The 19,749-nt window shown below is 44.5% G+C and overlaps 3 non-coding genes across 3 annotated transcripts; all 3 read left to right on the top strand.

The window, feature by feature from the left end:
• Positions 1 to 7,935: 7,935 nt before the first annotated feature.
• On the top strand, positions 7,936 to 8,006 carry LOC129023724 (small nucleolar RNA SNORD59). The gene has a single exon (XR_008496881.1). It is a non-coding gene; the product is annotated as a small nucleolar RNA SNORD59 (small nucleolar RNA).
• A 6,957-nt stretch (positions 8,007 to 14,963) lies between these two features.
• On the top strand, positions 14,964 to 15,071 carry LOC129023425 (U6 spliceosomal RNA). The gene has a single exon (XR_008496801.1). It is a non-coding gene; the product is annotated as a U6 spliceosomal RNA (small nuclear RNA).
• A 2,028-nt stretch (positions 15,072 to 17,099) lies between these two features.
• Positions 17,100 to 17,207, top strand: LOC129023429 (U6 spliceosomal RNA). The gene has a single exon (XR_008496803.1). It is a non-coding gene; the product is annotated as a U6 spliceosomal RNA (small nuclear RNA).
• The last annotated feature ends 2,542 nt before the right edge of the window (positions 17,208 to 19,749 follow it).

Genomic DNA, 19,749 nt, shown 5'->3' with positions numbered 1-19,749 from the left:
AAAAAAAGAGAGTGGCAAATCTTACATATTTATTTACTTCTGTTTCCTCTGGAAATCCCACTAAATTATGACAAAGGGATTTCTCTAAAGAGGTATATCACAAGAACAAAGGACAGGAGATGATAGTAATGAAACTCTGTCTTTTAATTCTCTATTATATCTTTTGGTGAACAGAAGTTGATTTATTGTAGCCTAATTTATCTTTATAGGTTTGTGTTTTACGTTTAGGTTTTTAGACCTACTTGGAATTTTTGTTTGTATATGGTATTAATTGGGTCCAATTTGGAAAAGATACGCACAAATATATAAATATTTGTTTTTAAAAACCAAGGTTGGGCACTGTGTCTCCCGCTGGTAATTCCAGCACTTTGGGAGGGATAGGTGGGAGGATTGCTTGAGCACGGGAGTTCAAGACCAGCCTGGGCAACAAAGTGAGACCCCCTCATCTGTACAAAATAAAAATTTAAAAATTAGTGGGGCACGGTGGCATGTGCCTGTAATCCCAGCCACTGGGGAGGTTAGGACAGGAGAATCACTTGAGCCCAGGAGTTTGAGGCTGCAGTGAGCCATGATCATGCCACTGCACTCCAGGGTGTCAGAGCAAGACCCTATCTCAAAAAATAAATAGGCTGGGCACGGTGGCTCATGCCTGTAATCCCAGCACTTTCGGAGGCTAAGGCAGGTGGATCACGAGGTTAGGAGTTCGAGACCAGCCTGACCAACATGGCGAAACCTCGTCTCTACTAAAAATACAAAAATTAGCCGGGTGTGGTGGTGCACACCTGTAATCCCAGCTACTCAGGAGGCTGAGGCAGGAGAATCGCCTGAACCCAGGAGGCAGAGGTTGCAGTAAGCAGAGATCATGCCACTGCACTCCAGCCTGGGCGAGAGAGTGAGACTCTGCCTCAAAAATAAATAAATAAATAAATAAATAAATAGGCCGGGCACGGTGGGTCACGCCTGTAATCTCAGCACTTTGGGAGGCTGAGGCAGGTGGATTACCTGAGGTCAGGAGTTCAAAACCAGCCTGGCCAGCACGGTGAACCCCCGTCTCTACTAAAAATACAAAATTAGCCAGGCGTGGTGGTGGGCACCTGTAATCCCAGGTAAAAATAAATAAATAAATAAATAAATAAAACAAAAAAAGCCCCAAAACAATAGCAACAACAACACACACAGATGCACACACACAACTGCAACTGTGCTGGGTCTTTCTATTCTATTAATCTATTTGTCTATATTTGTGCCCATATCATACCTTAAAACACTATAGTTTTATTTAGTAAAACCAGTCTTCCTGCCTTTTTATTATTTTTTAACCCATCTAGTGTATAAAAATACAATTGGTTTTTCTAATCAGCTTTTTAGAGTTCCATCACAAATATAAATGGAGCTAAAAATCACCAGATATATGAAGAAAGCATTTAACATGAGTGGTAGAGACAAACGAAACAACTTGAAAGAAACAGAGACTATGCAGAGAGATTAAAAACTTTACACAATTTTTTTTTTTAGATGGAGTCTTGCTCTGTTTCCCAGGCTGGAGTGCAGTGGTACAATCTCATCTCACTGCAACCTCCACCTCTAGGTGGAGGCTCAGGCGATTCTCCTGCCTGAGCCTCCCGAGTAGCTGGGACTACAGGCTCAAGCCACCGCACCCGGCAATTTTTTTTTTTTTTTGAGACAGTCTCACTCTGTTGCCCAAGCTGGAGTGTAATAGCACGATCTTGGCTCACTGCAACCTCCACCTCCCGAGTTCAAGTCATTCTCCTGCCTCAGCTTCCCAAGTAGCTGGGATTACAGGTGCATGCCACCACGCCCGGCTAATTTTTGTATTTTTAGTAGAGACGGGGTTTCACCATGTTGGCCAGGCTGGTCTTGAAGTAATCCTGACCTCAAGTAATACACTCACCTCGGCCTCCCAAAGTGCTGGGATTACAGGCATGAGCCACTGCACCTGGCCTATTGCTTCATATTTCTAAGCAGTATAAAGATTTACGTACTTGGCCGGGCGCAGTGGCTCACGCCTGTAATCCCAACAGTTTGGAAGGCTGAAGGGAGAGAATGGCTTTAGCCCAGGAGCTGGAGACAGTCTGGGCAACATAGTGAGACCCGTCTCTACAAAAAATTAAAGATTAGCCAGGCAGGGTGGTGCACACTGTAGTCCCTGCTACTGCGAAGGCTGAGGTGGGAGGATCGCTTGAGTCCAGGAGTTCAAAACTGCAATGAGCTATGATTGTGCCACTGCACTCCAGCCTGGGTGACAGAGTGAGACTCTGTCTCTAAAAACAGAAAAAAAACCCACAAATGTGATAGAGTTCAACTCTCCAAAGTTGAACTCTCCAAAAAGTAAACAAAATAACTGATCAAAAAATAAGAGAAAAAAGGCTGGGCTCAGTGGCTCACGCCTGTAATCCCAGCACTTTGGGAGGCCGAGGTGGGCGGTTCACGAGGTCAGGAGATCGAGACCATCCTGGATAACACGGCGAAACCCCATCTCTACTAAATATACAAAAAATTAGCCGGGCGTGGTGGCGAGTGCCTGTAGTCCCAACTACTTGGGAGGCTGAGGCAGGAGAATGGCGTGAACCCGGGAGGCGGAGTTTGCAGTAAGCCAAGATCACGCCACTGCACTCCAGCCTGGGAGACAGAGCGAGACTCCATCTCAAAAAAAAAAAGAAAAGAAAGAAAAATAAAACTAGAACGGCATAAATTATCAATGAAATAAGTCATGAAAATATTCCAAAATTGAAGAATATTACTTAATTTTTTTTGAGACAGAATCTCACTCTGTCACCCAGATTGGAGTGCAGTGGCACAATCATAGCTCATTGCAGCCTCGAATTCCTGGGCTCAAGCAATCCTCCTGCCTCAGCCTGAGTTGCTGGGACCATAGGTATGCACCACCACCCCCGACTAATTTTTGTTTTTTGTTTTTTTGTTTTGTTTTGTTTTGTTTTTGGTAGAGACTGTGGTCTTGCCATGTTGCCCTGGCTGGTCTCCAACTCCTGGGCTCAAGTGATCCTCCCACCTCGACCTCCCGAAGTGCTGGAATTACAGGAATGAGCCACTGCGCCCGGCCTGAAGGATATTACTTTCTAACCTGAAAGGACTTGCCACATGCCAGACACCAAGGGTGAAAATAAACCCACTCTAAGACATGCCATATGAAATTTTAGAACACTGGAGACAACAGAGTTTAAAAGACTCTAGAGGGAGAGAGAAAAAAAAATGGGGCACATGTTCTCAGGATCTCCTGAGGGCTGTGTCAGTGGATAACAAAAAAACCTAAAGGATCAAGAATCATGATGTTCTCAAACTTTATCAGCAACACGAAGTATAAGACAATGGAGATCCAGCAATCCAACTACTAGGTATATATTCAAGGCAACTGAAATCAGTATGTTGAAGAGATACCTGCACTGCCATGTTCATTGCAGTACTGTTCACAATAGCCAAGAGTAGGAATCAACCCAAGTCTCCTTCAGTGGATTAATGGATAAAGAAAATGTGGCATATATACACAATGCAGTACTATTCAGCCTTACAAAGGAATGAAGCCTGGCTCGGTGGCATGCTCATGTTGTCTCAGCTACTCAGGAGGCTGAGGCAGGAAGATTGCTTGAGCCAGGGAGTTCAAGGTCAGCCTGGGCAACATAGCGAGACGTCGTCTCTAAAACAAAGACGTTCTTTACAGGGAAAACAGAAAACAAAGAATGAGATCCTGTCATTTACAACATCGATGAACCTAGAGCACATTACGTTAAGTGAAGTAAGCCAGGCACAGAAAGACAAACACCACATGATCTCACTTATATATGGAATCTTAAAAAAACCTCATGCATGTAGAGAGTAGAATGGTGGCTACCAGAGACTAGGGGGTGGTGAATGTTGGGGAGACATTGGTCAATGGATACCAAATTTCAGTTGGACAGGAGAATAAGTTCAAGAGATCTATTGTACATCATGGTGACTACAGTTAATAACAATGTAGTTGGTCGGGCACGGTGGCTCATGCCTGTAATTCCAACACTTTGGGAGGCCAAGGCAGGAGGATCATCTGAGGTCAGGAGTTTGAAACCAGCCTGGCCAACAAAGTGAAACCCCATCTCGGCCGGGCGCGGTGGCTCACACCTGTAATCCCAGCACTTTGGGAGGCCGAGGCAGGCGGATCACGAGGTCAGGAGATCTAGACCATCCTGGGTAACACGGTGAAACCCCATCTCTACTAAAAATACAAAAAATTAGCCAGGTGTGGTGGCAGGCGCCTGTAGTCCCAGCTACTCGGGAGGCTGAGGCAGGAGAATGGCGTGAACCTGGGAGGCGGAGCTTGCAGTGAGCCGAGATCGCGCCACTGCACTCCAGCCTGGGCGACAGAGCAAGACTCCATCTCAAAAAAAAAAAAAGAAAACCCATCTCTACAAAAAAATTAGCCAGGCTTGGTGGCACGTGCCTGTAATCCCAGCTACTCGGGAGGTTGAGGCAGGAGAATCACTTGAACCCGGGAGTTGGAGGTTGTAGTGAGCCGAGATTGCAACACTGCACTCCAGCCTGGGCGACACAGTGAGACTCCATCTCAAAAAAAATAAATAAATAAAATAAAATAAAATAAAAATAAAAAGTACATGTCTACACTGGGAAGATGGAGGAACAAATGCATATATTTGTTGTGGGCAGTGCAATATGTAACTAAATTCTTGTCTTCCATACTGTAAACACAATAATTAGTTTCTTTTTTTTCTTTTTTTTTGAGACGGAGCCTCATGCTCTGTCCCCCAGGCTGGAGTGCAGTGGCACGATCTTGGCTCACTACAAGCTCTGCCTCCCAGGTTCACGCCATTCTCCTGCCTCAGCCTCCCGGGTAGCTGGGACTACAGGCACCCGCCACCACGCCCAGCTAATTTTTTGTATTTTTAGTAGAGACGGGGTTTCACCATGTTAGCCAGGATGGTCTAGATCTCCTGACATCGTGATCCGCCCGCCTCAGCCTCCCAAAGTTCTGGGATTACAGGCGTAAGCCACCGTGCCTGGCCAATAGTTAGTTTCTAAAACAAAAAATAAGTATCACTGTAAGCATATTTAGGTATACAATGGTAAATATTAAAGAAAACATTTTAAAAGTTGGTAATGGTTGGCTGGGCCTAGTGGCTCACACCTGTAATCCCAGCACTTTGGGAGGCCAAGGCAGATGGATCACCTGAGGCCAGGCGTTCAAGATCAGTCTAGCCAACATGAAGAAACCCCATCTCTACTAAAAATACAAAAATTAGCCGGGTGTGGTGGTGCACACCTGGAGTTCCAGTTATTCAGGAGGCTGAGGCACGAGAATCAATTGAACCCAGGAAATGGAGGTTGCAGTGAGCCGAGATCACACCACTGCACTTCAGCCCAGGCCACCGAAGGAGACTCTGTCTCAAAAAAAAAAAAAAAAAAGGTTCGTAATGGTTGCCTCTGGGGATTGGAAAAGGATGGACCATATTGACACTGAAGTCAGGAAGCTGCTATTTTTCACGTGTTGTAGAATTATTTGACTTTGTCCTGGTACAGTGGCTCATGCTTATAATCCCAGCCCTTTTAGAGCCCTGTCTAAACAAAAAATATTAGCTGGGCGTGGTGGCATATGCCTGTAGTTCCAGCTACTGGGGAGGCTGAAGCAAGAGGATCACTTGATCCCAGGAGACTGAGGCTGCTATTATTAGACCACTGTACTGCAGCCTGGATGACAGAGCAAGATCCTGTCCCAAAAAAAGAAAGAAAGAAAGAAAGAAACAGAAAAGAAAAATGTTTAATTATTTCACTCTTGATATATCCATGTAGCCGGGCACAGTGGCTCACACCTGTAATCCCAGCACTTTGGGAGGCCATGGCAGGTGGATCACCTGAGGTCAGGAGTTTGAGACCAGCTTGGCCAACATGGTGAAACCCTGTCTCTACTAAAAATACAAAAATCAGCCAGGCACAGTGGCGCAAGCCTGTAGTCCCAGCTACTTGGGAGGCTGAGGCTGGGGAACTGTTGAACCTGGGAGGCGGAGGTTGCAGTGAGCAGAGATGTGCCATTGTACTACAGCCTGGGTGAGAGAGCGAGACTCCATCTCAAAAAAAAAAAAAAAAAATCCATGTATTAGCAATAAATTAAAATTTTAAATTTATAAATGTAATGCAAAAAAAGTGAGTTAATGTAAAGAAAATACATTTATAGCAGTCTTGACATTTGACAGGGTTGATACAACAGACCAGTGGAGGAAGAATGGATTGTTTTTTTTTCTTTTCGAGACAGAGTCTTGCTCTGTCACCCAGGCTGGAGTGCAGTGGCGTGATCTTGGCTCACTGCAACCTCTGCCTCCCGAATTCAAGCAATTCTCCTGCCTCAGCCTCTCAAGTAGCTGGGATTGCAGGTGTGCACCACCATGCCCGGTTAATTTTTTTTTTTTTTTTTTTTTTGGTATTTTTAGTAGAGATGAAGTTTCACCATGTTGGCCAGGCTAGTCTCAAACTCCTGCCCTTGTGATCCACCCATCTCGGCCTCCCAAAGTGCTGAGATTACAGGCGTGAGCCACCGTGCCCAGCCTGGATGGATTGTTTTAAGAGATGATTTTGGAAAAACTGGAAGAAAAGAAAAGTACCTGCATGCCAGTTCAGATGGATTGGAAATACAAAAGTTATAGGTGAAACTGTTAATGGTGGAGGGTGTCCAGGTTCTTGGCGTCTTGAACGAAGAATTGGACTAAATGCACAAACAAAGCAAGGAAGGAATATAGGGGCTTATTGAAAATGAAAGTACACTCCACAGTGTGGGAGCAGGCCCGAACATAGGGGCTCAAAGGCCCTGTTACAGAATATTTGGGAGCTTAAATACCATTCTAGAGGATTCCATTGGTTATGTGGTGTACACCCTATGTAAATGGAGAGGATGAAGTAAAGTTACAAAGTCATTTACTTGGCCTAGGCCTTATGGAGAGGTTATTTCTTGTCATAGCTGAAGTGTGAATTGGCCTTATGTTCCCTGCCTCCAGACCCTATTTTCCTCCCTCAAATCTATAGTGGTAATAGAAGAACCTGTGTTCTTTCTGACTTTGAGGCAAAGGAGGGCTTCTTAAATAAGACCCCAAAATACAAACCATAAGTCAGACAATGGGTTAATTTTTTATATCAAAATTAAGGGGCCAGGTGCGGTGGCTCACACCTGTAATCCCAGCCCTTTGGGAGGCCTAGACAGGAAGATGACCTGAGGTCAGGAGTTCGAGACCAGCCTGACCAACATGCAGAAACCCCGTCTCTACTAAAAATACAAAATTAACCAGGCATGGTGGCACATGCCTGTAATCCCAGCTACTCGGGAGGCTGAGGCAAGAGAATCGCTTGAACCTGGGAGGTGGAGGTTGTGGTGAACCGAGATCGCGCCATTGCACTCTAGCCTGGAAAACAAGAGCGGAACTCTTGACTCAAAAAAAAACAAAAAAATTAAGGGCTGAGTGTGGTGGCTTACATCTGTAATCTCAGCATTTTGGGAGGCTGAGGTGGGCAGATTGCTTAAGCTCAGGAGTTTGAGACCAGCCTGGGCAACATGGTGAAACCCCATCTCTACCAAAAATACAAAAAATTAGCTGGGCATGGTGGCACGTGCCTGTGGTCCCAGCTACTTGGGAGGCTGAGGCAGGAGGATCACTTGAGCCAGGGAGGTGGAGGTTGCAGTGAGCCAAGAACGTGCCATTGCACTCCAGCCTGGGTGATGAAACCCTGTATATATAATATAAAATTAAATAATCCTGCTCAATAATGGAAACTATAATCAAAGGTAATAGTGAATAGACCTAGGGGGGAATTTGCAAAATTTAAAGCAAGCAATTGGTTAATATCTAGACCACACAACCCACTCCTCAAATCAATAAGGCAATAAACTAAAAGCAAGAAAATAGGTAAAAAACATGATTAAGCACTCACTGATGAGTAGCTTCTGACTTTCATTCTTCTGAGTTTGCTGAACCCAGATGCCATTCCTGGGAAGGAAAAAAAAAAGGAAAAAAAAAACATGGTAAGCAATCACAGAAGGGGAAATCTGAATACCAACAGTATAAATTAATCCTCTACCTTGAACACAATCAGAAAAATGCACATTAAAATAATAATAAGATACCACTTTACACCCATCAGGTAGGCAAAAATTAGTCTGGTAATACCAAATATTAGCAAGATCCAAGATGTGAGGAAACAAATCCCTGCTGTACTCCTGGAGTGTGAGACATGCAGCCGTTTCCATTTTTGTAGTAAAGAATCTGGCAGCGCTTTGTGAAATTAAATAAGCACATACTCTATGACCCAGCAATTCTACTCTGTCGACCAAAAGAGTGGAACTCTGTAAAATATTTGAGGAGATTTATTCTAACTCTAAGATGACTGACCATGGCCTGTGACACAACCCTCAGGAAGTCCTGAGAACCTGTGTGCAGGGTGGTGGGAGTGCAGCTTGGTTTTACACACTTTAGAGAGGAATGACACGCCAATCAAATACACTTAAGACATACATTGGTTTGGTCTAGAAAGATGGAACAACTCAAAGTGGGGGCTTCGAGGCTATAGGTGAATTTAAATGTTTTCTGGTTGACAATTGGTTAAGTTTGTCTAAAAACCTGGGATAGATAGAAAGGGAATGTTCAGGTTAAGATAAAGATTGTGGAGACCAAAGTTCTTTTGAAGTCTCATAATGGCTGCCTTGGAGACAATAGGTGACAAGTGTTTCCTATTCAGATCTTAGTTAGTCTCTTTAGGATTGGGAGTGTCTGGAAGAAAAAGATGTATACATATATATATATATATATAAAATAAATTTTTTATTTTTTGAGATGGAGCCTCACTCTGTCTCCCAAGCTGGAGTGCAATGGCATGATCTCCACTCACTGCAGCCTCCAACTCTTGGGTTCAAGTGATTTTCCTGCCTCGGCCTCCCGAAGTGCTGGGATTACAAGCGTGAGCCACCGTGCCCAGCCCTGGCTATGTTAATAGAAATTCTTTATGGATGTAGATTTTCCCCACAAAGAACAGCTTTGCAGGGGCATTTTAAAATATGACAAAAGAAACATGTTTTGGGGTAAAATATTTTGATTTTCTTCTTTGTCTCGTAATGTTATACCAGAGTCAGGTTGGAAAGGAAATCATGATATATAGGGTTAAATAAAACCTATCTGATGAGAATTTGTGATTTGTAGGGCATGACTCCCCAGATCCCTTAGATAGGAATTTGGACAAGATAAAAAAAATCAGAGTTTAGTCCTCAACTCCTTCATATATGTTACAGAGAAACTTGTGTTTCGATTCATAAGGGGTCACATGCAAGAATATTTATCACAGCATTATTTGTGGAAGCTCAGTGTTAGAACTCAGTTTTAGGTGACTTTCATTAGCAAAGTAGAAAGGTTAAATATAGGCCCGGTGCCGTGGCTCACGTCTGTAATCCCAGCACTTTGGGAGGCTAAGGAGAGCAGATCACCTGAGGTCTGGAGTTCGAGACCAGCCTGGCCAACACGGTGAAACCCTGTCCCTACTAAAAATACAAAAATTAGCTGGGCATGGTGGCAGGCGCCTGTAGTCCCAGCTGCTTGGGAGGCTGAGGCAGGAGAATCGCTAGAACCTGGGAGATGGAGGTTGCAGTGAGCTGAGATCGCACCATTGCACTCCAGCCTGGGCAACAGAGCGAGACTCCATCTCAAAAAAAAAAAGAAAGAAAGAAAAAGAAAGGTTAAATATGGGAGTTGCATAGTATAGAATGCTACTCAGCAGATACACAAAATATTCAAAAGACAACATGGAGAGATCTTAAAAATAGTAATGAGTGAAAAAACAAAACCATATTGTTGGCACAGTAACACTCATGTTAATTTAAAACTACACCAAGGACCGTGCGCAGTGGCTCATGCCTGTAATCCCAGCACTTTGGGAGGCCGAGGCAGCAGATCACCTGAGGTCCGGAGTTTGAGACCAGCCGGGCCAACATGGTGAAACCCCATCTCTACTAAAAATACAAAATTACCTGGGCATGGTGGCAGGCGCCTGTAATCCTAGCCACTTGGGAGGCTGAGGCAGGAGAATCGCTTGAACCTTGAAGGAAGAGGTTGTGGTGAGCCAAGATCACACCATTGCACTCCAGCCTGGGCAACACAGCGAGACTCCGTCTCAAAAAAAATAAAAATAAAAATAAATAAGATACATTAAAATAAATAAATAAATAAAAACTACACCAAGGAACTTCTGGCTATAGCAGTGTAAAGGGGTCTGTGAATCTTCACAAAAAAAAACCTATGAAATTAAATAAAATTGCCCCAAACAATGATTTCAAGTCTCTGGAAACTGAGCAAGGCAGAAAACAAATTAAGGAGCTTTTATTCTTGAAAAACTGCTACAGCTTCAAGCAAAAGCAATGTGAGTTTGCAGCCTTCTTGCCTGAGGCTGCTCCCATCCAACTTCCTTGGTGGCTGGGAACTGCAGTTTTACCAGTGTGGAACTGGCTGTGAAAACCAGCAGTATTTGCTATCACAGTGGGTAGACTGAAATTGCAGGAGTTAGTTAGGTGGAGGCGGACAAAAGCCTGCAATATTCTCAGCTGAATGATATGAAGTTGGTAGGAAATAAACAGGCAAAAAACCCTCTAGCTGTGCTAGCTCAAAGTAGCACTCCTAGTTGTGTTCAATGGTGGAAAAGCCAGAAATTTAGCTGGAAAATAGGGAACTACAAAAGGGCTGAGATAAGCTCTCCCACATCCCTGGCTCACTGGGAAACTATCATATGCGTGGAGGATAGCTCAGAGAGCTCCCTGAAAAATAAAAGACAGGGAAGACTTGAACACTGCTGCACATTTTAATACACTTCTCATCCTTCAAACAGATATACTGGCAGAAGTGGATGCTATATGGGCTTGAGGTATTGGAACACAATGCTTATTCTAATCATTGGCTGAACACTGTGCTATGTAATCATAGGGGTGATACTGCTGCGGGATAATTAAGGAATCAGAGACCGAGGGATTGAGGAGGAATTATTTAATTATTTAGGTTCACTGACCCATTTGGATTAACATCCAAAGGACTGAGCCCGGAGCAAAGAGTCAAGCTACCTTTTAAGCATTTTGTGGGGCGGGGGGAGATCTGTGCAGGGGGAAGCGTATTATAGAAGCGAGAGACAAAGACAGTTATTCAATTAAGACATGCATTACATTATTTCTTACTTTTCAAGGAACAACATGTTTTATGACTTGAGATTATCTGTCTAGTGACCTTGCAGCTGCACAGCTAGAGAAACAGAGTCTTCACAATGCCTGGTAAATGAAGAGATAAGGCTCACTAGCCACAGAGAGAAAAACAGGCAGTTAATTTTAAAGGACTCCAGCTCTTTCTCTTCCTCAAGGGGAATTGGGTTTTCTTACATACAACTGAGTTTTGCTTACACAGTCTTTAATTTTTTTTCTTTTTTTTTTTTTTTTTTTTTTTTTTTTTTGAGACGGAGTCTCAGTCTGTTGCCCAGGCTGGAGTGCAGTGGTGCCATCTTGGCTCACTGCAAGCTCTGCTTCCCGGGTTCATGCCGTTCTCCTGCCTCAGCCTCCCAAGTAGCTGGGACTACAGGTGCCCGCCACCATGCCTGGCTAATTTTTTTGTATTTTTAGTAGAGATGGAGTTTCACCGTGTTAGCCAGGCTGGTCTCGAACTCCTGACCTTGTGATCCACCCACCTCAGCCTCCCAAAGTGCTGAGATTACAGGCGTGAGCCACTGCGCCCAGCCTACAGTCTTTAATTTCTTTTAATTCCTGTTCTAATACCTGAGGGAACTTTTTTTTTTTTTTTTTTTTTGAGACAGAGTCTAACTCTGTCGCCCAGGCTGGAGTGCAATGGCTCTATCTTGGCTCACTGCAACCTCCACTTCCCAGGTTCAAGCGATTCTCCTACCTCAGCTTCCCGAGTAGCTGAGAGTATAGCTGGGTGCCACCATGCCCGGCTAAATTTTGTATTCTTAGTAGAGATGGGGTATCGCCATGTTAGCCAGGATGGCCTCAAACTCCTGACCTCAGGTGATCCATCCACCTCAGCCTCCCAAAGTGCTGGGATTATAGGCATGAGCCGCTGCACCTGGCTGGAAAAATTTATTATTATTATTATTTGAGATAAGGTCTCACTCTGTCACCCAGGCTGAAGTATAGTGGCATGATCTCAGTTCACTGCAACCTCTGCCTCCTGGTCGCAAGAAATCTTCCTACTTCAGCTCATGAGTAGCTGGGACCACAGGTACATGCCACCACTACCTGCTAAGTTTTTGTATTTTTAGTAGAGATCGGGTCTTGGTATGTTGTCCAGGCTGGTTTCAAACTCCTGAGCTCAAGCCACTTTGGCCTCCCAAAAGTGCTGGGATTAAAGGTGAGCCACCATGCCTGACCCCTGTGGGAAAATTTTAAAAACAAGAATAAATGGCCGGGCATGGTGGCTCATGCCTGTAATCCCAGCACTTTCGGAGGCCGAGGTGGGAAGATCACCTGAGGTCGGGAGTTGAAGACCAGCCTGACCAACACGGAGAAACCCCGTCTCTACTAAAAATACAGAATTAGCCGGGCATGGTAGCGCATGCCTGTAATCCCAGCTACTCACTACTCAGGAGGCTGAGGCAGGAGAATCACTTGACCCCAGGAGGCGGAGGTTGCAGTGAGCAAAGATCATGCCATTGCACTCCAGCCTGGGCAACAAGAGCAAAACTCCATCTCAAAAAACAAAACAAAACAAAACAAACAAACAAACAAAAACAAGAATAAAAAACTGAGCAGACACAGTAGCAGCTGCACACTGTGGAATGATAGACTCTACAGTTTAACTCCAGACAAATGACACACACACACACATCAGCATCACCAGCATCACCACCATTCAGAAAAATATAATAGAATCCAGACTCTATAGTTGAATTCCAAACTACACACACACACACACACACACCCCATCAGCATCACCAGCATCACCACCATTCAGAAAAATACAACAGAATCCAGAGTTATTACAGTCTATTATCTAAAATGACCAGTTTTTTAGAGGAGGAAGAGGAGGATAAAATGATCAGTTTTCAAGAAAAAATTATGACACATTCAAAGAAACCTAAAAAACAGTAACTCATATCCTGATTTTAAAAGTCAATGAAAACTAGCAGGCGCAGTGGCTCACGCCTGTAATCCCAGCACTTTGAGAGGCCGAGGTGGGTGGATCACCTGAGGTCAGGTGTTTGAGACCAGCCTGGCCAACATGATGAAACCCTGTCACTACTAAAAATACAAAAATTAGCCGGGCATGGTGGTGGGCGCCTATAATCCTAGCTACTGGGGAGGCTGAGGCAGGAGAACTGCTTGAACCTGGGAGGCAGAGGTTGCAGTGAGCTGAGATCATTCCACTGTACTCCAGCCTGGGTGACAGAGCAACACTCTGTCTCCAAAAAAAAAAAAAAACAATAAAAAACAAAATAAAAACTGAGTCCAGGCGCAGTAGCTCACGCCTGTAATCCCAGCACTTTGGGAGGCTGAGGCCGGCAGATCACGAGCTCAGGAGATCAAGACCATCCTGGCTAACATGTTGAAACCCTGTCTCTACTAAAAATACAAAAAAATTAGCCGGGCGTTGTGGCGGGTGCCTGTAGTCCCAGCTACTTGGGAGGCTGAGGCAGGAGAATGGTGTGAACCCGGGAAGCAGGGCTTACAGTGAGCCGAGATGGCACCACTGCACTCCAGCCTGGGTGATAGAGCGAGACTCCGTCTCAAAAAAAAAAAAAAATAAAATAAAAATAAAAACTGACTCTGAGTAGTCCCAGAAGTTGAATTTGGCAGACAAAGACTTTAAAGCACATATTATAAATATGTTCAAGGAATTAAATAAAAATGTTTAACAATGACTCAATAAATATGGAATCTCAATAGAGAAATAGAAGCTATAAAAAAAGAATCAAACAGAAATCCTAGAATTATAAAGTATAATAACTGAAATGAAAATTTTACTAAATGAACCCAATAGCAGATTTAAGACAGCAGAGGAAAAATTTAATAAACTTGAAGATAGATCAATAATAATAATCTAATCTGAATGATAGAGACAAAAATGATTGCAGGAAAGTGAACAGCTGGGTACAGTGGCTCACACCTGTAATCCTAGCACTTTGGGAGGCTGAGGCAGATGGATTGCTTGAGCCCAGGAGTTCAAGACCAGCCTGGGTAACATGATGAAACCCTATCTCTACAAAACATACAAAAGTAAGCTGGATATGGTGGTGTGCCCCTGTAGTCCCAACTACTTGGGAGGCTGAGGCAGAAGAATCGCTTGAGCCTGGGCGGTCAAGGCTGCAGTGACCATGTTCATGTCACTGCACTCCAGCCTGGGTAACAAAGCAAGACTGTCTCAAAAAAAGAAACAAAAAAAACAAAAAACAAAAACAAAAAAGCACCGAAAACAAAAAGCCTTAGAGGCCAGTGGTACATCAAGCATGCCGATATATACATGTAATACATGTCCAAAGGAGAGGAGACAAAGGGTCAGAAAAAAGTAGTTGAAAAAATAATAGCCAAAGGCCAGGTGCGTGGCTCATGCCTGTAATCCCAGTACTTTGGGAGGCCGAGGCAGGCAGATCACGAGGTCAAGAGATTGAGACCATCCTGGCCAACACGGTGAAACCCCATCTCTACTAAAAATACAAAAATTAGCCGGGTGTAGTGGTGCGTGCCCGTAGTCCCAGCTACTCAGGAGGCTGAGGCAGGAGAATCGCTTGAACCTGGGAGGCAGAGATTGCAGTGAACCGAGATTTTGCCACTGAACTCGAGCCTGGCGACAGAGTGAGACTCCATCTCAAAAAACAAAAAATAATAATAGTAGCCAACAACTTTTCAAATTTGATGAAAAACATTACACATCTAAGAATCTAAATAAACCTCAAATACCTAGACACATCACGGTCAACTTGTTTAAAGACAATTGGCTACCACATATACTAAAATTTGAACAATTCAGAGATTAGCCAGTCTCCTGTACAAGAATGGCATGCAAATTTGTGAAGCATTCCATATTTTTACACGTAAATAAAAGAAAAAATAAAAGCAAATGTACTATATATATAGAGTAATACTACTGTGTTAAATACACAGATGAATATAAAAAAGTCTGAGCATGGAAGAATGAATTTAAAAATAAGTGATTACAATAAAAAGACAAAAAAGATCTTTAAAGCAGCAAGAAAAAAAGACTCATCAAATATGGGGGAAGAAGTACACAATTAACGGCAGACTTCTCATCAGAAACAAGGGAGACCAGGAGGCAATGGAATGAGGTATTTTAAGAGCTGAAAGAAAATTACGGCCATGTGTGGTGGCTCATGCCTGTAATCTTGGCACTTTGGGAAGCCAAGGCAGGTGGATCACTTGAGCCCAGGAGTTTGAGACTAGCCTGGACAACATGGCAAGGCACCACCACTACGTAAAAATTTTTAAAAATTATCCAGTTCCAGCCTGGCCAACATGGCAAAACCCTGACTGTAATAAAAATACAAAAAAAAAAAAAAAATTAGCTGGGCGTGGTGGCTAACACCAGTAATCCCAGAAATTTGGGAGGCCGAGGCGAGTGGATCACTTGAAGTCAGGAGTTTGAGACCAGCCTGGCCAACATGGCAAAACCCCGTCTCTACTAAAACTACAAAAAAATCAGCTGGGTGTGGTGGCGGGTGCCTGTAATGCCAGCTACTCAGGAGGCTGAGGTGGGAGAATCACTTGAAGCTGGGAGGCGGAGGTTGCAGTGAGCCAAGATCATGCCACTGCACTCCAGCCTGGATGACAGAGCAAGACTCCATGTCAAAATAAATAACAAGGCTAGGCACGGTGGCTCACGCCTGTAATCCCAGCACTTTGGGAGGCCAAGGCAGGCAGATCACGAGGTCAGGAGATCGAGACCATCCTGGCTAACATGGTGAAAAACCGTTTCTACTAAAAATACAAAAAATTAGCCAGGTGTGGTGGTGGGCGCCTGTAGTCCCAGCTACTTGGGAGGCTGAGGCAGGAGAATGGCGTGAACCCAGGAGGCGGAGCTTGCAGTGAGCCAAGATCTTGCCACTGCGCTCCAGCCTGGGCGACAGAGCGAGACTCCCATCTCTAAATAAATAAATAAATAACAAAATACAAAAAATTAGCTGGGCATGATGGTGCATACCTGTAGTCCCAGCTACTCAGGAGCCTGAGGTATGAGAATTACTTGAACCCGGGAGGCAGAGGTTGCAGTGAGCCAAATTGGCACCACTGCACTCCATCCTCCAGCCTGGGCAACACACTGAGACTCTGTCTCAAAAAAAAGAAAAAAAAAAAAAAGAGGTAAGGGATAATAAAGCTAAAGCAATGCTTAGAAGAAGATTTGTAGCTTAAATGCCTTTAGTAGAAAGAAAGAAAGGTCTACAATCAATAATCTAGGCTGGGCATGGTGGCTCACGCCTGTAATCCCAGCACTTTGGGAGGCCAAGGCAGGTGGATCACCTGAGGTCAGGGGTTTGAGATCAGCCAGGCCAACATGATGAAACCCCGTCTCTACTAAAAATACAAAAACTAGCTGGGTGTGGTGGCACATGCCTGTAATCCCAGCTACTTGGGAGGCTGAGACAGAGAATTGCTTGAACCTGGGAGGTGGAGGTTGCAGCTGGCCGACATTGTACCACTGCACTCCAGCCTGAGTGACAGAGCAAGACTCTATCTCAAAAAAATAAAAAACAAAATAAAATAAAATAAATAATCCAATCTTTCACTTCAAGAAGCTGGAAAAATAAGAGTAAACCAAACATAAAGTAAATAAAAGAAAGAACATGATAAATGCCAGACTGAAAAATCAATGAAATAGAAAACAAAAACTTTAGAGGCAGGAGAATCGCTTGAACCTGGGAGGCAGAGATTGCAGTGAACCGAGATTTTGCCACTGAACTCCAGCCTGGCAACAGAGTGAGACTCCATCTCAAAAAACAAAAAATAATAATAGTAGCCAACAACTTTTCAAATTTGATGAAAAACATTACACATCTAAGAATCTAAATAAACCTCAAATACCTAGACACATCACGGTCAACTTGTTTAAAGACAATTGGCTACCACATATACTAAAATTTGAACAATTCAGAGATTAGCCAGTCTCCTGTACAAGAATGGCATGCAAATTTGTGAAGCACTCCATATTTTTACATGTAAATAAAAGAAAAAATAAGGCCGGGCACGGTGGCTCACGCTTGTAATCCCAGCACTTTGGGAGGCCGAGGCGGGCAGATCACGAGGTCAGGAGATCGAGACCACGGTGAAACCCTGTCTCTACTAAAAATACAAAAAATTAGCCGGGCGTGGTGGCGGGCGCCTGTAGTCCCAGCTACTCGGAGAGGCTGAGGCAGGAGAATGGCCTGAACCCGGGAGGCGGAGCTTGCAGTGAGCTGAGATTGCGCCATTGCACTCCAGCCTGGGTGACAGAGTGAGACTCCGTCTCAAAAAATAAAAAAAAAAAAAGAACTTGGCTGGGTACAGTGGCTTATGCCTGTAATCCCAGCATTTTGGGGGCAGGCAGGTCACCTGAGGTCAAGAGTTCAAGACTAGCCTCGCCAACATTGTGAAACCCTGTCTCTACTAAAAATACAAAAATTAGCCAGGCATGGTGGCGGGTGCCTGTAATCCCAGCTACTTGAGAGGCTGAGGCAGGAGAATTGTTTGAACCTGGGAGGTGGAGGTAGCAGGTCAGTTGAGATTGTGCCACTGCACTCCAGCCTGGGCAACAGAGTGAGACTCCATCTCAAAAAAAAGAAAGATCAGTAGATCCTTTTGTCACATGCCCACTGCCATAACCCCACTGCTGTAATGTTGATCTTTTAGAGTAAAGTAATGTAATTCAGATATCATGGGGTTTTTTTTTGTTGTTGTTATTGTTGTTGGAGTCTCACTGTGTGGCCTCGGCTGGAGTGCATTGGCATGATCTTGGCTCACTGCAACCTCTGCCTCTCAAGTTCGAGCAAATCTCCTGCCTCAGCCTCCCAAGTAACTGGGATTACAAGTGCGCACCACCATGCCCTGCTAATTTTTGTATTTTTAGTAGGGACGGGGTTTCACTACATTGGCCAGGCTGATCTCAAACTCTTAGCCTCAAGTGATCCAACTGTCTCAGCCTCCCAAAGTGCTGGGATTACAGGTGTGAGCCATCGTGCCCGGCCAGACTTCATGTTGATGGATCAAACACTCTGTAAGTCCTTGGAGAGTGGTACTTGTTATAGGCAGAACCTATGGGCAGGAAAGGCAAGCCTATACTCAGAATACGTGTCAATTTCAGTCAAAGGTGGTGGGGTGTAATGTCATCAACTTGTCCCCGAACGGCTGCTTGTTCTTCTCGTGGGATAGAGCCATATGGGGGCTTAGCCCTGGCATTTATTAATGGCAGATTGAACACTGGCAGCAGCCATAGCTATTTCAGCCTTGGTGAGTAGGAGTTTGTATTAGTCAGGGTTCTCCAGAGAGACAGAACCAATAGGATATGCTGGAGGGAGAGAGAGAGAGAGAGAAGAGGGGATTTTAAAGCTCAGTCTACTGACTCATATGTCAGTCTCCCCTGGAAACACCCTCATAGACATATCCAGAAACAATGCTTCACCAGCCATGGAGGCGTCCCTCAATCCAGTCAAGTTGACACCTAAAATTAGTCATCACAGAGCTCATGCTGGTGGGCCCATGCATCACCTCCATCTCTACGACCAGTTACTCCATTCATTGTACCCATTGTTCAGAGCTGGGGTGGCTGATAACAATGGCTGAGTCATTCTGTCTACTTGTCTGTTGAATGCCTCCTTTGTAATGGATGCTCTCTGGTGGGCATAACATGTTACACAAAGATCGTACACTTCAAGACCACTCTGTTGTCCAGACTGGAGTGCAGGGATGCAATCATAGCTCACTGCAGCCTTGAATTCCTGGGCTCAAGCAATCCTCTTACCTCAGCCTCCCAAGCTGGACCACAGGTGTGCACCACCATGCCCTGGCTCTCAGACCTTTTTGTCCTTGATCTTTCACTCTTTCTTCTCAAGCCCCTGATGAAACAACCGGGGCATTTGCCACTGACTATGTGACTGTGTGAATATTCCGCCCATGTGAATATTCTCATGTAGGGCTACTTCTCTTTCCACACAAAGGGGATGACCAGATATACTGTCCAAATCTTTGTCCCTGGAAGGATTTCCCCTCACCACTATCTTCCAGAGCTGCTTCTGAGTGAGGCTGCAATGCAGCAGGATTCTCTTTTTTGGCTTTTCCCCATTTACCATGCCAATCCATCTGTGAGTGAAGCTTGGGCTTTTGCCTTCCCTGTCAGCAAGTCACAGGGATCCCTGACAGGGCCATAGGTGAGAGCTGAAGAGAGATGTCAGTGCAACACTGCTGAGTGACCTGGGAGTCTGGGCCACTTGCTTTGAAGCTTGCTTTGCCCTCTGATCCTGCTTATGCCTGATATCAAAGATGCCACCTCTATCTTACAATGTTTTTGTTGTTGTTGTTGCTTTGTTTTGTTTTTTGAGACAGGGTCTCACTCTGTCGCCACAATATGTTCTTGCTGGGCCCACTCTTCCTAATGACGTGGAGGATCTGACAGAGCCCAGCTTCTGATGGTTAGTTCTGGCCACTTGGTTACTTGATGTCCTGTAGTCAGGTTCTGTGTCTCTACCGGAGCCCAGGAGCATTTCAAGAGCTGCTTTTCAAGT

This window comes from Pongo pygmaeus, chromosome 1 (assembly GCF_028885625.2).
Source record: "Pongo pygmaeus isolate AG05252 chromosome 1, NHGRI_mPonPyg2-v2.0_pri, whole genome shotgun sequence".
In the NCBI taxonomy this organism is placed as follows: Eukaryota; Metazoa; Chordata; class Mammalia; order Primates; family Hominidae; genus Pongo; species Pongo pygmaeus.
Note: the sequence above shows the minus strand (reverse complement) of the source record. Positions and strands in the feature narration are given on the sequence as shown.